The sequence below is a fragment of the Hibiscus syriacus genome, unplaced genomic scaffold, assembly GCF_006381635.1.
Source record: "Hibiscus syriacus cultivar Baekdansim isolate YM2019G1 unplaced genomic scaffold, ASM638163v2 tig00110775_pilon, whole genome shotgun sequence".
NCBI lineage: Eukaryota > Viridiplantae > Streptophyta > Magnoliopsida > Malvales > Malvaceae > Hibiscus > Hibiscus syriacus.
The window spans coordinates 188521-203085 of NW_024062856.1; the positions used below are offsets into that span (position 1 = coordinate 188521).

The 14565-nt window shown below is 32.4% G+C and overlaps 1 pseudogene; it reads left to right on the forward strand.

The window, feature by feature from the left end:
* Positions 1-9389, forward strand: part of LOC120139803 — a 75758-nt pseudogene extending 66369 nt beyond the window's left edge.
* Positions 9390-14565: the final 5176 nt, after the last annotated feature.

Here is a 14565-nt window from a genome sequence, read left to right on the forward strand (position 1 = left end):
GTGCACCTTGAATGTGGATCGATGCACATAGCCCAAAATTCATTTTTAAGCCCGAAAATCTACTCAAATCAACTCAAATTCTTCATCTTTCATCCCCTTTCATGTTCTCAACTCACATACACATATTCAAACTCGTTTATATTCATTAATCACCTATTTAACATCAAAATCCTATTATCCATATGTAATTAAAGAATTACACTAAATTTTTAACATGTTCCAAAATCAATTCTATTGCTTCTAACTTCTTAATTAGACCCTTGACAAGTCAAATTTAACTTCCCACTCTAGTTATGAATTCTATTTCAAGATTTCACCCAAGAACCTCAAATCGTTAATCCCTCCTAACTCCATCATACTTTGATTTTAAGATAACTCAAGATTTCCTTAAGCTTAGTTATCATCTAATAATCAAAATTCAACCTTAAAATCAACAATTAATCCATAAACAAAGAAACTCACCTTTGAGCTTGGAGATACGGGAGGAGGAAGAAGAAGAAAGAAAACTCTGGATAATTCTCTCATTTCCCACGTGGTTCATTATCTTATAAAAGGAATATAAAAATCTTACTTGTCAATTGACCATTTTACCCTTTAACCCTTTTATTCATTTAATAATTGCTAAATAACCTTCATCATATTTCCAATAAATCATTGAACTATTCAATTATCCTACTTTAATCACCAATTTCTGAAACTTTACAATTTGGTCACTAACCCGGTATTGAGGATGTTACATTTAGGGTGAAAAAAACTAGACCGCCCTGAAAAAAATATATAATTTTACCTTATATATTTTAGGAATAATTACAATAATACTCCTCTATATATAATTTTTTTCAATTAAGTCAATGTTTTTGTTGAATAAAAATAATTTTTTTTATTATTTTGTGTTGTGTCGGGTTTCTAATTCATATATTGAATAAAAATAGTTTTTGATATATTTTTTTTGTAACTAATTAACATGCTCCGATTGGAATGTATCGAAATATTACTCTATCTTTTGGTAACTTATTAACATATTTTGATTGCGATGATTTTAACTTATGATGTTTATTAGCATGATTTTTATAATTTATTGAAATGAATAATCAATCAATAAAATGAAAATTTAATATTTTTTTAATTTTGTATAATATATTACTACATGTAAGTTGTAAAACAAACTAAAATAAAGCAAAAAAACAAGAAGGACAATTCTGTCATTTTACATTACTGAAATCAAATTTATCTGACAAGTCTGCGAACCAAACAGAATATGGAATTGGATTCCAATCCCATTTCCTACCAACCAAACAGAAATGGAATTGGATTCCAATTCCATTTCCTGCCAACCAAACAGAATAGGGAATTGGATTCCAATTCCATTTCCTGCCAACCAAACAGAATATGGAATTGGATTCCAATTCCTTACAGATTCCAATTCTTGACAGATTTCAATTCCTTCAGAGATTACAATTCCTTCACAGATTCCAATTCCCTCATAAACATTCCAGCGAACCAAACGCAACCTCAGATTTCAGAAATCGGTATAAAATACCTTAATCCAGAAATTATATCGGAATATGTGGTAAATCAGATATCAAATACTCAGTATTCAGATGAATCATTTAAAACAATAATGTAACACTGTTAAGAAACATACCTGTAACAGTTTGAGAAATCAAATAGGGAAGCCCACTACTGGGTCTGACGATCACGCTCTGTTGCAGCGCTAGATCCTACGAATTAGAAAAATCCATAATGGAATCCTAATATAAATAATCTTAATCTTTATTTAAATAATATACGGAAACCTACGGGTAATTCTTGTAGTATGCGGTTCGGACTGATCTGACGAACAGACAACTCCGGACCTAACTGATCCTCGCTCATGTGAAACTCGAGTACCTTCATAAAATATCTTATTGAATTATTTCCATAACCATATCTCAAATGAATAATCAAAATGCTAAAATACTAAGCACTTTTGGGTTCACAAGCTCGATTCGGGGATTTCGGGTTAGAATTTGACAAAATGGACTTCGAAATCCGTTCAGGACGTCGAAAAACATAAAATATGACCCTCCAGAAATTTGAATTCTTGGTCAAAATCAAAGTCAACGGGTTTGACTGACGATTTGGAGACCTTCGGGTTCGAATTTGGCGAAACAGACCCTAAAAATGGATTCGGGACATCGAAAAATATCAGGATAGGTATATTCGAAAAAGGTCAACGATCGTTTAATGGTCGGTCAATGCCGATCAAAGTTCTGGTCAAAGGAGGTCAACAGACAATCAACCATTTTACACAATTATCACCCTTTTAAGAAATATTTACGAATAACACCCTTTTAAAAATATTTACGAAACTAACACTATTTTAAAAATATTTACGAAACTGACACCCTTTTAGAAATAATTACAAAATTAGCACCCGATTAACGGTCAACGGGTCGGGTAGGGTCGGGTCGGACCGGTTCAGACCAGTCAAACTGGTTTGGACCGGTCAGACCGGTTTCAAGCTGGCCGAGACTTCTCCACGCGCAGTGGCAGCGCGTGGGACCTTCTCCGGCGTCGTAAAATTCACAGAAAAATTTCTAAAAATTATTTTGAGCGATTTTGAGTCACTTACAGAGCTCGGTTCACAATTTTGAACGGTAGAGAGCTCGATTTCAACAAATCAAAAACTTTGACCGCTTCACCTCCACACGGCTGCTGCCGTCGGAGACAAGGAAGACACCGGTGGACTCAGAACGGCACAAGGAACACGATGTTGCGGGAGGTGTCGAAAACAAAGCAACGATCGGCGATTTAAGATTTTCTTGGCGGTGGTGCTAAAAAAGGTCGAGATTTTGACTCGAAATTCACGACGTTTGACAGCGTTTCACTTCAATTGATTTAAGGGGTTTGTTCCTCGCTCGATGACGAACACAATGGTGATTTCAAAACGACGATTGGATGTCGAATGACGTCGGGATTGTGTTTGGAAGTTGGGCGTTAAATGATGAAAATTTGTGAAATTGGTTTCTGCATAAACCAATTTCACGTATTAATAACCAAAGACTGTCGACACTCTTAGGGTAAATTCAGGGCTTGGTTCCTGAATTTCCTTTAACTCTAAAACAGGCTACAAGTTTTAAAAACTTTCAATTTAATCCTCAAATTTCGCCAAATTACTTAATTAATTTTTTTTCCCAATTTCCGAGTTGTTACAGCTTGTATCGGTTACTTCACCCTTTGCTTGTTGGGTTAACAACACACACACAAGGGAAAGTCTCAAGGAAAAAAAATATTTTCTAGACAGAGATTAACAGGTCATAGAATGAGCATAACTAGCTCCGATACCATGTCAAAATCAGAGTAAAATCTTATCATTTTGTGTAGGAGACGCAGACATTTAAATATACAAAATATTGCTTTATCTTATGAAGCTTCTAAATTAGGTAAGTGATTGATCCTAAGACTAATTATAATAATTTAGAGTTAGGGATCCTAACTAACATAATATCTTTACTAAGATCCTAACAGATTTACATAATCTATTTAGTTTTGGAATCTAATCTCTGACATTTTTTATCAAATGTAAAAAGAGAACTCAGGCAATGAATTTGTTATCATGGTTTTCCGTCTAAGTTAACTTTATGCAATTGCAAACAATTTTCTGTACCATTCCATCAAGTGACAGCAACAGAAACAGGCAATAGGGTTAGGCAGTAAACGAACCGAACGAACACGAACGAGGATATGTTAATGTTCGTTCGTTTAACTTGAGCCGAATAAACGAACGGACACGAACAACGAATGAACAAAATTTCTTGTTCTTGTTTGTTCATGTGTGTTCGTTAAAACGTAAACGAACACAAATGAACGAGCGTAAACGAACACAAACGAATGTAAAAGAACATAAAATTAATTGAGTTTGTATTTGAGAAGAGTTTTTTTCTTTCCAAATAATTTTAGGGTTTATATTTTCTTTAATTGATTTGGGTATTTTTTTTTGGGTTTAGAATTAATTGAGTTTTAAAATATTAATGGGTTTAAGGTTAAAAATTTTTAGGTCTTAATATTTTAAACGGTTTTGGAGATTGGGTTGAACATAAACGAACGAACATAAATGAACATATTACCGAACGTTCACAAGCGTAAATTAACGAACGAGTCATTTGTTCGTGTTCGTTTATTTAATTAAACGAACATAAAATTTTGTTTCATGTTCATTTATTTAATAAATAAACGGACATAAACGAACTTCCCACCGAGCGGTTCGGTGAACGTTCTGTTCATTTACATGCCTAAACAGGGTTAGGGTGGGACCAATCCAACTATATACTCCTTTCAATCTGATTTGGGCATTCTGGTCATTTGAAATTGCCTGACGTTTAGAGGCGGTGATTGGATCTTTCTGGTCATTCTGGTGCCGATGTAAATTTTTATTAGATGGCTGTTTAGAATCTCAGAACGCCTGTTTTATATGAAACTCTCTCAATGACATTTTACCGAGTTACCTTACAAAATTTCTTTATCATTTCATGTTAGTAGATCATTCAATTATAATCTGCTGATCATTTGTCTTGTAAGTTTTATTTGACACCTGCTGATTGTGTTGTGTGTTTTTAATGCACTACTCATATATATTTCATAAGTTATAAACATTAAAAAATGATCTATTTTCTTAATTATGTTGTATTAGGTGGCTGTTTTGTGGAAGGTGAATGGTTAAGAAATGCTTTTCGCTGGAAAGCAAGTGTTGGACCTTGGGAAGAGAGACCTGGGCACTTCGGTGACGTTTGGAAGTACTGGACTGATGATGGACTTGGTTACTTTGAGTTTCTTCAAGTGGGTATCTTATTCGTTTGTAGGGTTTATAGATTTCTCCTTAACATGGAGTACTTCAGTTTATGCAGTTTATGTGACAGCACTGTAAATTATTATTATTATGTTCATGCAGTTATCAGAGGACCTTGGCGCATTGCCAATATGGGTGTTCAACAATGGTAACTTTACATGTGCACCATTCTATTCATTATTTATTTTCTTTTCTTATTTTAAAGTTATAACTAGTTTACTAATGCCTTTGGTAACTTTACCTTTTTCCTTGGGATTTATAAAAATTTACAGGAATTAGTCATAATGATGAAGTTGATACATCCAGTGTTTTTCCTTTTGTGCAAGTATGTCTCTGCAATTCTCCCTTTTGCCAGGGTTGGAATTTTAGGGTTTTTAGTAGCTCAATTTTTTTTCTTTTTCTCATTCCTCCTTTTTGAATTAAATTATGTATTTTGAAAGCTTTCCAATGAGAGCTTTAATTAGATTAGGAGAAAAATAAGTGGTTGCTTGTGTATTTTACTTTCTTTCTTTATAATGTTTTTTGTTTTGTTTTAATGATATACTTTATAATGTGTTGGTTGCAGGAAGCCCTTGACGGTAACTTTACATGTGCACCATTCTATTCATTATTTATTTTCTTTTCTTATTTTAAAGTTATAACTAGTTTACTAATGCCTTTGGTAACTTTACCTTTTTCCTTGGGATTTATAAAAATTTACAGGAATTAGTCATAATGATGAAGTTGATACATTCAGTGTTTTGCCTTTTGTGCAAGTATGTCTCTGCAATTCTCCCTTTTGCCAGGGTTGGAATTTTAGGGTTTTTAGTAGCTCAATTTTTTTTCTTTTTCTCATTGCTCCTTTTTGAATTAAATTATGTATTTTGAAAGCTTTCCAATGAGAGCTTTAATTAGATTAGGAGAAAAATAAGTGGTTGCTTGTGTATTTTACTTTCTTTCTTTATAATGTTTTTTGTTTTGTTTTAATGATATACTTTATAATGTGTTGGTTGCAGGAAGCCCTTGACGGCATTGAGTTTGCTAGAGGTGATTCGAGTTCTACATGGGGTGCTCTTCGAGCTGCAATGGGACACCCTGAACCTTTTGATTTGAGATATGTTGCTATTGGGAATGAGGATTGTTGGAAGAAGAATTATCGAGGTCTGCAAACTTATTATGCTTGCACATGCATATGCATGTAAATTTGTTAGTGAGATGGTGGTTATAAATGAGAATCTTTTCTAGGTTTTTTCACATTAATGCATTTCATTAATAACATTTTTGTCCAAAATAGTTTAGTTATTGAAGGCAAATTCACTTTGCATTATTGTCCATTTGAGGGTAGATGTAGAGTCTAGCCCATTTGAGTATTTGGTGTTGTGAAATTTTGAAAAAGAAAAAGAACCGTCTTAGGGGACATGGAAAGCTTTTATCCATTGCACAAGGATTGCTGCTACATATTTCCTATTTAGGTGGAGCAGCTTGTTTTCAAGAGTGATTGGATTTGCAGTAGCTGGTTTCTTAAATTGATGTGTGTGCATGTGTTTGACTTAGAAGCATTAGAGCTCATCAAATGGGAAGTTATCGTGGTTTTGTAAACTATATTACGCTCATAGCCTAGTTTCAGGAATATCAATGTTCAGTTTCACATTGTGCTTGGGTTGCAAACCTCTGATTTCGAAAAGTATGCTTGCAAACAATGATGAAATACAATTTTCCTGAATCCTGAGTAAAATTTTGAATACACTTGTCACTGAAGTTGCTTTCCATATCACTTAACCACTGTTTTTACCCCAAACATGGTGCCAAATTCGATAAGTTACTGCATTTCTTTAGTAGTAAATAGTTATTTAATTTAGAAATATAAGTGTGTGGAGACTCACTCCCCATCCCCCTTTTTTTGTATTGTGCAGGAAATTACCTCAAGTTCTATGATGCTATAAAACGGGCCTATCCAGATATAAAAATAATTTCGAACTGTGATGGATCGTCTCGCCCGCTCAACCACCCAGCTGATCTATATGATTTTCATGTAAAGTTCTCGACAACATGCAAAATGAAAATAAATTAGCTTTTTAGTTTATCTCCTTTTGCATCTTTTATTTTCTCCTTTCCATTATCTGTTAAGAATACGGATGGCAGCATGAGTCTTTTTCTTTGATCTCTTAATAGATTTATACATCTGCCAAAAACTTGTTTTCCATGTCCAATCAGTTTGATCGTACATCACGACAGGGTCCGAAGGTATGTGAATGTGGTTATCAAGACATTTGGATTTTTCTGTTTCCTTATTTCATTCTTCAACACATTCCAGGCCTTTGTTAGTGACTATGCTGTGACTGGGAAAGATGCTGGCACTGGAAGTCTTTTAGCAGCACTTGCTGTGGCTGGGTTCCTCATCGGTCTGGAAAAGAACAGGTTATTTTTATATATTTTTTATCTTATTCCTATTCAATATATATTCCATTTGGTCTCTTTCATTTAATTCCCCAGAATAGGCCTCTCTCGGTCTCTTCATGAAGTGCCCTACTGGCTGGCACATTATTAATTGTGTAAGAGGTTGGTTTGATAAATCTTGGATCCATTTGTATAACTTTGAAGTTTTGAAATAATTGACTCTTCGCCGAGGACATTTTTAAATACTTCCATCAAAGTGGTAAATTGGCAAAAAAAAATGCAGTGCAGAGATTTCGATATATTCTTGTAAAACTATTAGAAGTGTTTCTTATATACCTGAACTGTGCTTCAAGATCATAATTTTTTGTTCAGTTTTAGCTACTGAAAGTATGTTTACTGTATTGCAGCGATGTTGTGCAGATGGCTAGCTATGCACCACTTTTTGTAAATTCCAACGACAGGCGGTATTTTTCTCACTGTTCCTTTTTAATATATATATATATAATCTCTTAATTATGGTGGAAATCTGATCTTGTTGAAATTTGTTATTAAGGTGGAACCCAGATGCAATCGTCTTCAACTCCTTTGAGGTGGGACTCCTAGCTACTGGGTGCAACATTTTTTCAGAGAGTCAAGTGGAGCAACTTTTCTTAATGCAACACTGCAGAAAGATTCCTCTACTTCCCTTGTAGCATCTGCAATTACTTGGAAAAATTCAGAGGATGGTCAAACCTACATAAGGATAAAGGTCTGTAACATAGAGATTATGACATTTTTTTCTCCGAAATATTTTCCATTGCTACATTTGATTCATTTTGCCTTCTGCCTACCAAGAAGTCCATGTGCTCCAAAACTTCATTTGTTACCTGGGGCATGTGATGCTTAACAATTAACTCGCTGCACAGGTTTCAGAATAGATACATTTACACATGCTTAGGCTCACTTTTCTTCTTATTAGTTGCGGTACTGATATTGATCTATGAAGGCAACCAATCTCCAAACTGTCACCATTGACAGCATGTTTAAGTATACTAGAAATTTGAAACGAAATACAGAGGACAGCTTTGGTGCAAAAGTAGACTTCGTTGCTTGCTCTTGTATTTAATTTTTATGCAGAACGCAATTTTTATTTCCAACTGTGCCCATATTGCTGTAGTCAAAAGAAAAGAAAAAGAAGCATGATGGATAACTTGAAAATTTATGCATTTTAGAATTTACACGTGTCTAATATCGATATTTCCTTAAAATCCATCCATCAACGTATCCAAATCCTTGACTTCCTTACTTCTACCATTGGCTTACTAATTGAGAAGATATTGATAGTCTTTCATTTTGTGGCTTATATTCCATTTACATTCAGACATTCTTTTTTTGTTTTTTAAAAATCCAGGCTGTAAACTTTGGGAGCAATTCAGTGAACCTCCGAATTTCTGTTGGTGGATTGGATCCAAACTCTGTAAAGCTGTCTGGATCAACAAAGACCATTCTCACATCTGCTAAGCTGATGGATGAGAATTCCTTCAAGGAGCCAAAGAAGGTAAAACAGCTATTCTATTCTTCACTTTTGATCTACTGTTCAGAAAGCATGTTCTCCACTTTGTACTAGTCTTTGCATTTGTTTGGTTTATTGCAGCCTTTTCTACAATGTTAGTCTTTCAATTACTTAGTTTGCTTTGACTTTCTCACAAATGTATCAAAATTTGAGAAGAAAATTCAACAGTTTTATGTAACTTAGAGAAACTGATGGCCGATGAGGAATGAATGCAAGTCATTCCATGATAATCTAGTTGGCCATCGGAAAAATCTGAGTTTATGATGGTCACAGTTCTATGCAGATCCCTGTAAAAAAATGTTTGCTATAGTTGTTCCCCAGTGATTTACTTCACACAAAATAATATGAATTCCTAAGGTCAAATCTTGTCCCATGCATTATTAAACATGAGAACCAAGATAATAAAACCATTATCACTAAATTTTCTTTGTTGATATATGCAGGTAGCACCGATTCAAACACAGCTGGAACACGCGGACAAGGAGATGAGTACCCTACTTTTACCACATTCTTTCACTTCATTCGATTTGTTAAAGGAGTCTGTGAGTCTTGGAATTACAAGAGATGATTTGTCCCTTAAATCTTCCATCTGAAATAAATTAATGCAAAAAACATAAATGATATGGGGTGTGTGTTTATATATATATAAGAATAATGATAATTCATCAGCTGTCTCTGGTTGATATAAAGTCTTTAAATTCAATGTATGCTATGTATCTGAGGTACTGAAACTATATATTTTGTCAATAATTTATAATGCTTTGTATATACAGTTTTATGGGCGATTTGGTTTTTTCATTTCCGATGTTTTAGACAAGTACAAAAACGTATTTTCATTTTGGTGATGACAAAGTCCATCAAGGTTTGTATGTTTGATAATCAACCATAAAAGCATACAATTAAGAATACATGGTACATCCCACAATAACACAGAGACATATAAGGATTCAAATATGTCACCTTGATATCGATCAAGGTTTAATAGAACTTAAATTTAACATAGCAATTAATTTAAGTAATATGTATTGCAAATATCAAATCAGTTGTAAGTTGTAACACGGTAAGAGACGCCCTTAAATACCTTCGATAATAACATTAATGACTTAGCTTATAATTAAGCTTATGCAATGTTAATTAAAATGAGTGGTTTTTGTTTTAAAGCTTAAATATACAAAACGTGCCCAACATATGTCCGTTTGTCTAGTTCAGTGCCTAACGTTTTTTTCGTTCCAGTTTGGTGTCTAACGTTTCATTCCGTAACTCAAAATAGGTCACGTCGTGACGGACCATTAAGTTTGGCCGTTAACCCATTAAAAATACCACGTGGCATATTTTTAATATTAAAAAATAATTTTTGTAAATAAAAAATAAATTAAAATGAAAAAAAAAATGTTTTAACTTTTTTACCGTTTAACCCTAAATAATTTTCCCCTTTCTCCTTCAGTCTCTTACCTCAAATTGATTTTACCCTTAATCTTTTTCAAGGGGATCGGCATCGAAGTTTATTATCTGTTAGAATAGTAAAACCAGTACTACTACTAGTTAGGGCTGTTCATTCGGTTAAAACCGAGTTGAACCGAACCGAATTAACCAAACTTTTTTTTTCTTTAACCGTTAACCGAACCGAACTTTTTTTCGAACATATTAACCGAACCGAATAAATTTCGGTTAATTCTGTTAATTTTCGAATTAACCGATTTTTTTTTAAAATTTTCTAATTTATATAAAATTAAATGTTTTTAATTCAAAAAAAGTTTATAATTAATTTAAATAATATATAATTATAAAATAAAAATTTCAGATAAATTTTTTAATTAATTAATATTAATTTAGGTTTAAAAGTTATTGAATCTTAAATTATTAATTGAGTTTTAAATGGTTTATATATAATATATTTAATATTTTTTTAATTAAAAAAAATAGTTTAGAATTAATTTAAATAATATATAATTATAAAATAAAAATTTTATATAATTTTTTTAATTAATTAATATTGATTTAGGTTTAAAAGTTATTGGATATTAAATTATTAATTGGGTTTTAAATGGTTTGGGCTGAGCCCATATGTTATATATAATATATTTAATATTTAAAATTTAGTTTCGGTTAATTCGGTTAATTAACCGAATTCGAACCGAATTAACCGTTAACCGAATTCTAAAAATTTTCTTAACCGTTAACCGACCGAACTAATTCGGTAACCGAACCGAATTAACCCAACTAATTTGGTTCGATCGATTAACCGAATTAGTTCGGTTATTTGAACACCCCTACTACTAGTAAATGCCTTTCCTCCGACTATGGCAGTAGTGGTACACCATTTACAATTCTGGTTCCTGAAGCTCCGCTGGTAACTATAATTTTGCTTACATGGTTTTATATACTTAGTTTTAGATAACTTGGTTGCTTTCATTATAAAAAAGGGAAGTGAAATCGTAATGTTTACAAAGTAGATGACCTTTGAAATGGGTAAACCGTATAGAAGCCTTAGGCTTTTGAATATATTAGTAATTTCTCAAAAAAAAAGCGTGACTTTTGATTTTAATAGTAAGTTTCCATGGATTCTTTGGATTTTAATATTAGGTAAATTATTTTATTTTTACAGTGACTTTTAGTGTTGTTGATTCTGAATTTGACCAACAAAGCTAATTTTTTTGTCTTCTTCTATAGATTTTTTTTAAATAGTAAAATATTTGATTAAAGTAGTAACAGGTCTTGTATAAGATCAATGTTCTTTAATTCTTCAACACAATGGAGACAAATCTAAAATCAATTGGTCTCAGGTTGAAGGCATAACATGTTGTCAAAGCACAATGTTTTTGTTTGCATCTCGTTCATTAAGTATGAGATTTACTTCAACCTTATATCCAGGTTATTTGCATGGGTGTTAACATGGTAGCAAAGCCCATGGTTGTTTTTTTTAATGTTATTTTTCATTTGTTGCCCAAATTCCTTGTTCCAATGATGTCAATTTTTTTAATGTTATTTCTAATATTTAAATTAGTAGCAGGTCTTGTGCTTTGTGTTAAAGAATAGTTTAAGTTTGACCATAACATGTTTATTAGATGTTAAAATATTGTGACAGATATAATGCATATTGGTTATTTGGTTTGTGACAGATGTAATGAATATTGGAATCATATGAATTTGTGGTTATTTGATTTTGTTTGTTAAATATTAGTTTGACCATAACATGTGAGTATTATGTTAAATTCTTCTGTTTATTAAATGTTAAATGCAATATTGATATGGAAATATTGGCAGGTAACTGATATGGAGGGTAGTGAAAATGTTGGCAGTGGGCCTATTAGTCCTGTTGGCATTGATAGGTTGGTAGATAAAGAAAGTAATGACTTGAGTTATGATACTCAAGAGGAGAGTGGAGAGTTAGGTGGATATTGTCCCTTATCTGATGATGATGATGAGGTAAACTCCATCAGAAACAACTTCAAATTAGTGAAAAGGAAGATAAAAAACATCACTCTCACTACATCAGACCAAGAATATGTTGTTAATAAAGGTATTGAGGAGGTTAATGAAGATTCTGGAAATGTTGATTTGGGTACAACAGATCATGATGAAGAAGGTATTGGTTTGGGCTTAGCAAAAGTGAATGAAGAAGATTTTCCATGTCAAAACAGAAGAACTGGTTTGAGCTCAACAGAACAAAATGAGGCAGATTTAGGGTTTACTTGTTCAACATATTTATGAGGTGAAAACAGTGAGGATGATACTATTTACATGCATTCTTCAGATGTTGGGAGTTATGAGACTGATTTAGATGGGGATTTTGTATATAAGAAGATTGGTAAGTTGTTTTTTGATCCTTCAAATGTTGAACCTAGATTTGAACTAGGAATGATTTTTGAAAATCACAAACAGTGAAAGGATACTTTGTTTGCTTATGTAATAGCTCATAGGTTTGATTTCAAGTATTTAACAAATAGAAAAGAAAAAATTAGGGTTGTGTAAGAGTAAAGGGTGTCCATTTCTGATATATGCCTCTTGGGATGGTGGTTTTTTTTTACAGTTAAAGCTCTAGTAACTAAACACCAGTCTTCTGTGACATTTAAGAATTAAAGAGCTAATAATAAGTTGATAGGAAAAAAATTTCTTGGGAAGTAGTGGTACACCATTTACAATTCTGGTTCCTAAAGCTCCGCTGGTAACTATAATTTTGCTTACATGGTTTTATATACTTAGTTTTAGATAACTTGGTTGCTTTCATTATAAAAAAGGGAAGTGAAATCGTAATGTTTACAAAGTAGATGACCTTTGAAATGGGTAAACCGTATAGAAGCCTTAGGCTTTTGAATATATTAGTAATTTCTCAAAAAAAAGCATGACTTTTGATTTTAATAGTAAGTTTCCATGGATTCTTTGGATTTTAATATTAGGTAAATTATTTTGATTTTTACAGTGTGACTTTTGAAGAATACATAAAGTTGAAGCACTTTTAGTGTTGTTGATTCTGAATTTGACCAACAAAGCTAATTTTTTTGTCTTCTTCTACAGATTCTTTTTTTAAATAGTAAAATATTTGATTAAAGTAGTAACAGGTCTTGTATAGGATCAATGTTCTTTAATTCTTCAACACAATGGAGACAAATCTAAAATCAATTGGTCTCAGGTTGAAGGCATAACATATTGTCAAAGCACAATGTTTTTGTTTGCATCTCGTTCATTAAGTATGAGATTTACTTCAACCTTATATCCAGGTTATTTGCATGGGTGTTAACATGGTAGAAAAGCCCATGGTTATTTTTTTTAAATGTTATTTTTCATTTGTTGCCCAAATTCCTTGTTCAAATGATGTCAATTTTTTTAATGTTATTTCTAATATTTAAATTAGTAGCAGGTCTTGTGCTTTGTGTTAAAGAATAGTTTAAGTTTGACCATAACATGTTTATTAGATGTTAAAATATTGTGACAGATATAATGCATATTGGTTATTTGGTTTGTGAAAAATGTAATGAATATTGGAATCATATGAATTTGTGGTTATTTGATTTTGTTTGTTAAATATTAGTTTAACCATAACATGTTAGTATTATGTTAAATTCTTCTGTTTATTAAATGTTAAATGCAGTATTGATATGGAAATATTGGCAGGTAACTGATATGGAGGGTAGTGAAAATGTTGGCAGTGGGCCTATTAGTCCTGTTGGCATTAATAGGTTGGTAGATAAAGAAAGTAATGACTTGAGTTATGATACTCAAGAGGAGAGTGGAGATTTAGGTGGATATTGTCCCTTATCTGATGATGATGATGAGATAAACTCCATCAGAAACAACTTCAAATTAGTGAAAATGAAGATAAAAAATAACACTCTCACTACATCAGACCAAGAAGATGTTGTTAATAAAGGTATTGAGGAGGTTAATGAAGATTCTGGAAATGTTGATTTGGGTATAACAGATCATGATGAAGAAGGTATTGGTTTGGGCTTAGCAAAAGTGAATGAAGAAGATTTTCCATGTCAAAACAGAAGAACTGGTTTGAGCTCAACAGAACAAAATGAGGCAGATTTAGGGTGTACTTGTTCAATATATTTATGAGGTGAAAACAATGAGGATGATACTATTTACATGCATTCTTCAGATGTTGGGAGTTATGAGACTGATTTAGATGGGGATTTTGTATATAAGAAGATTGGTAAGCTGTTTTTCGATCCTTCAAATGTTGAACCTAGATTTGAACTAGGAATGATTTTTGAAAATCACAAACAGTGAAAGGATACTTTGTCTGCTTATGTAATAGCTCATAGGTTTGATTTCAAGTATTTAACAAATAGAAAAGAAAAAATTA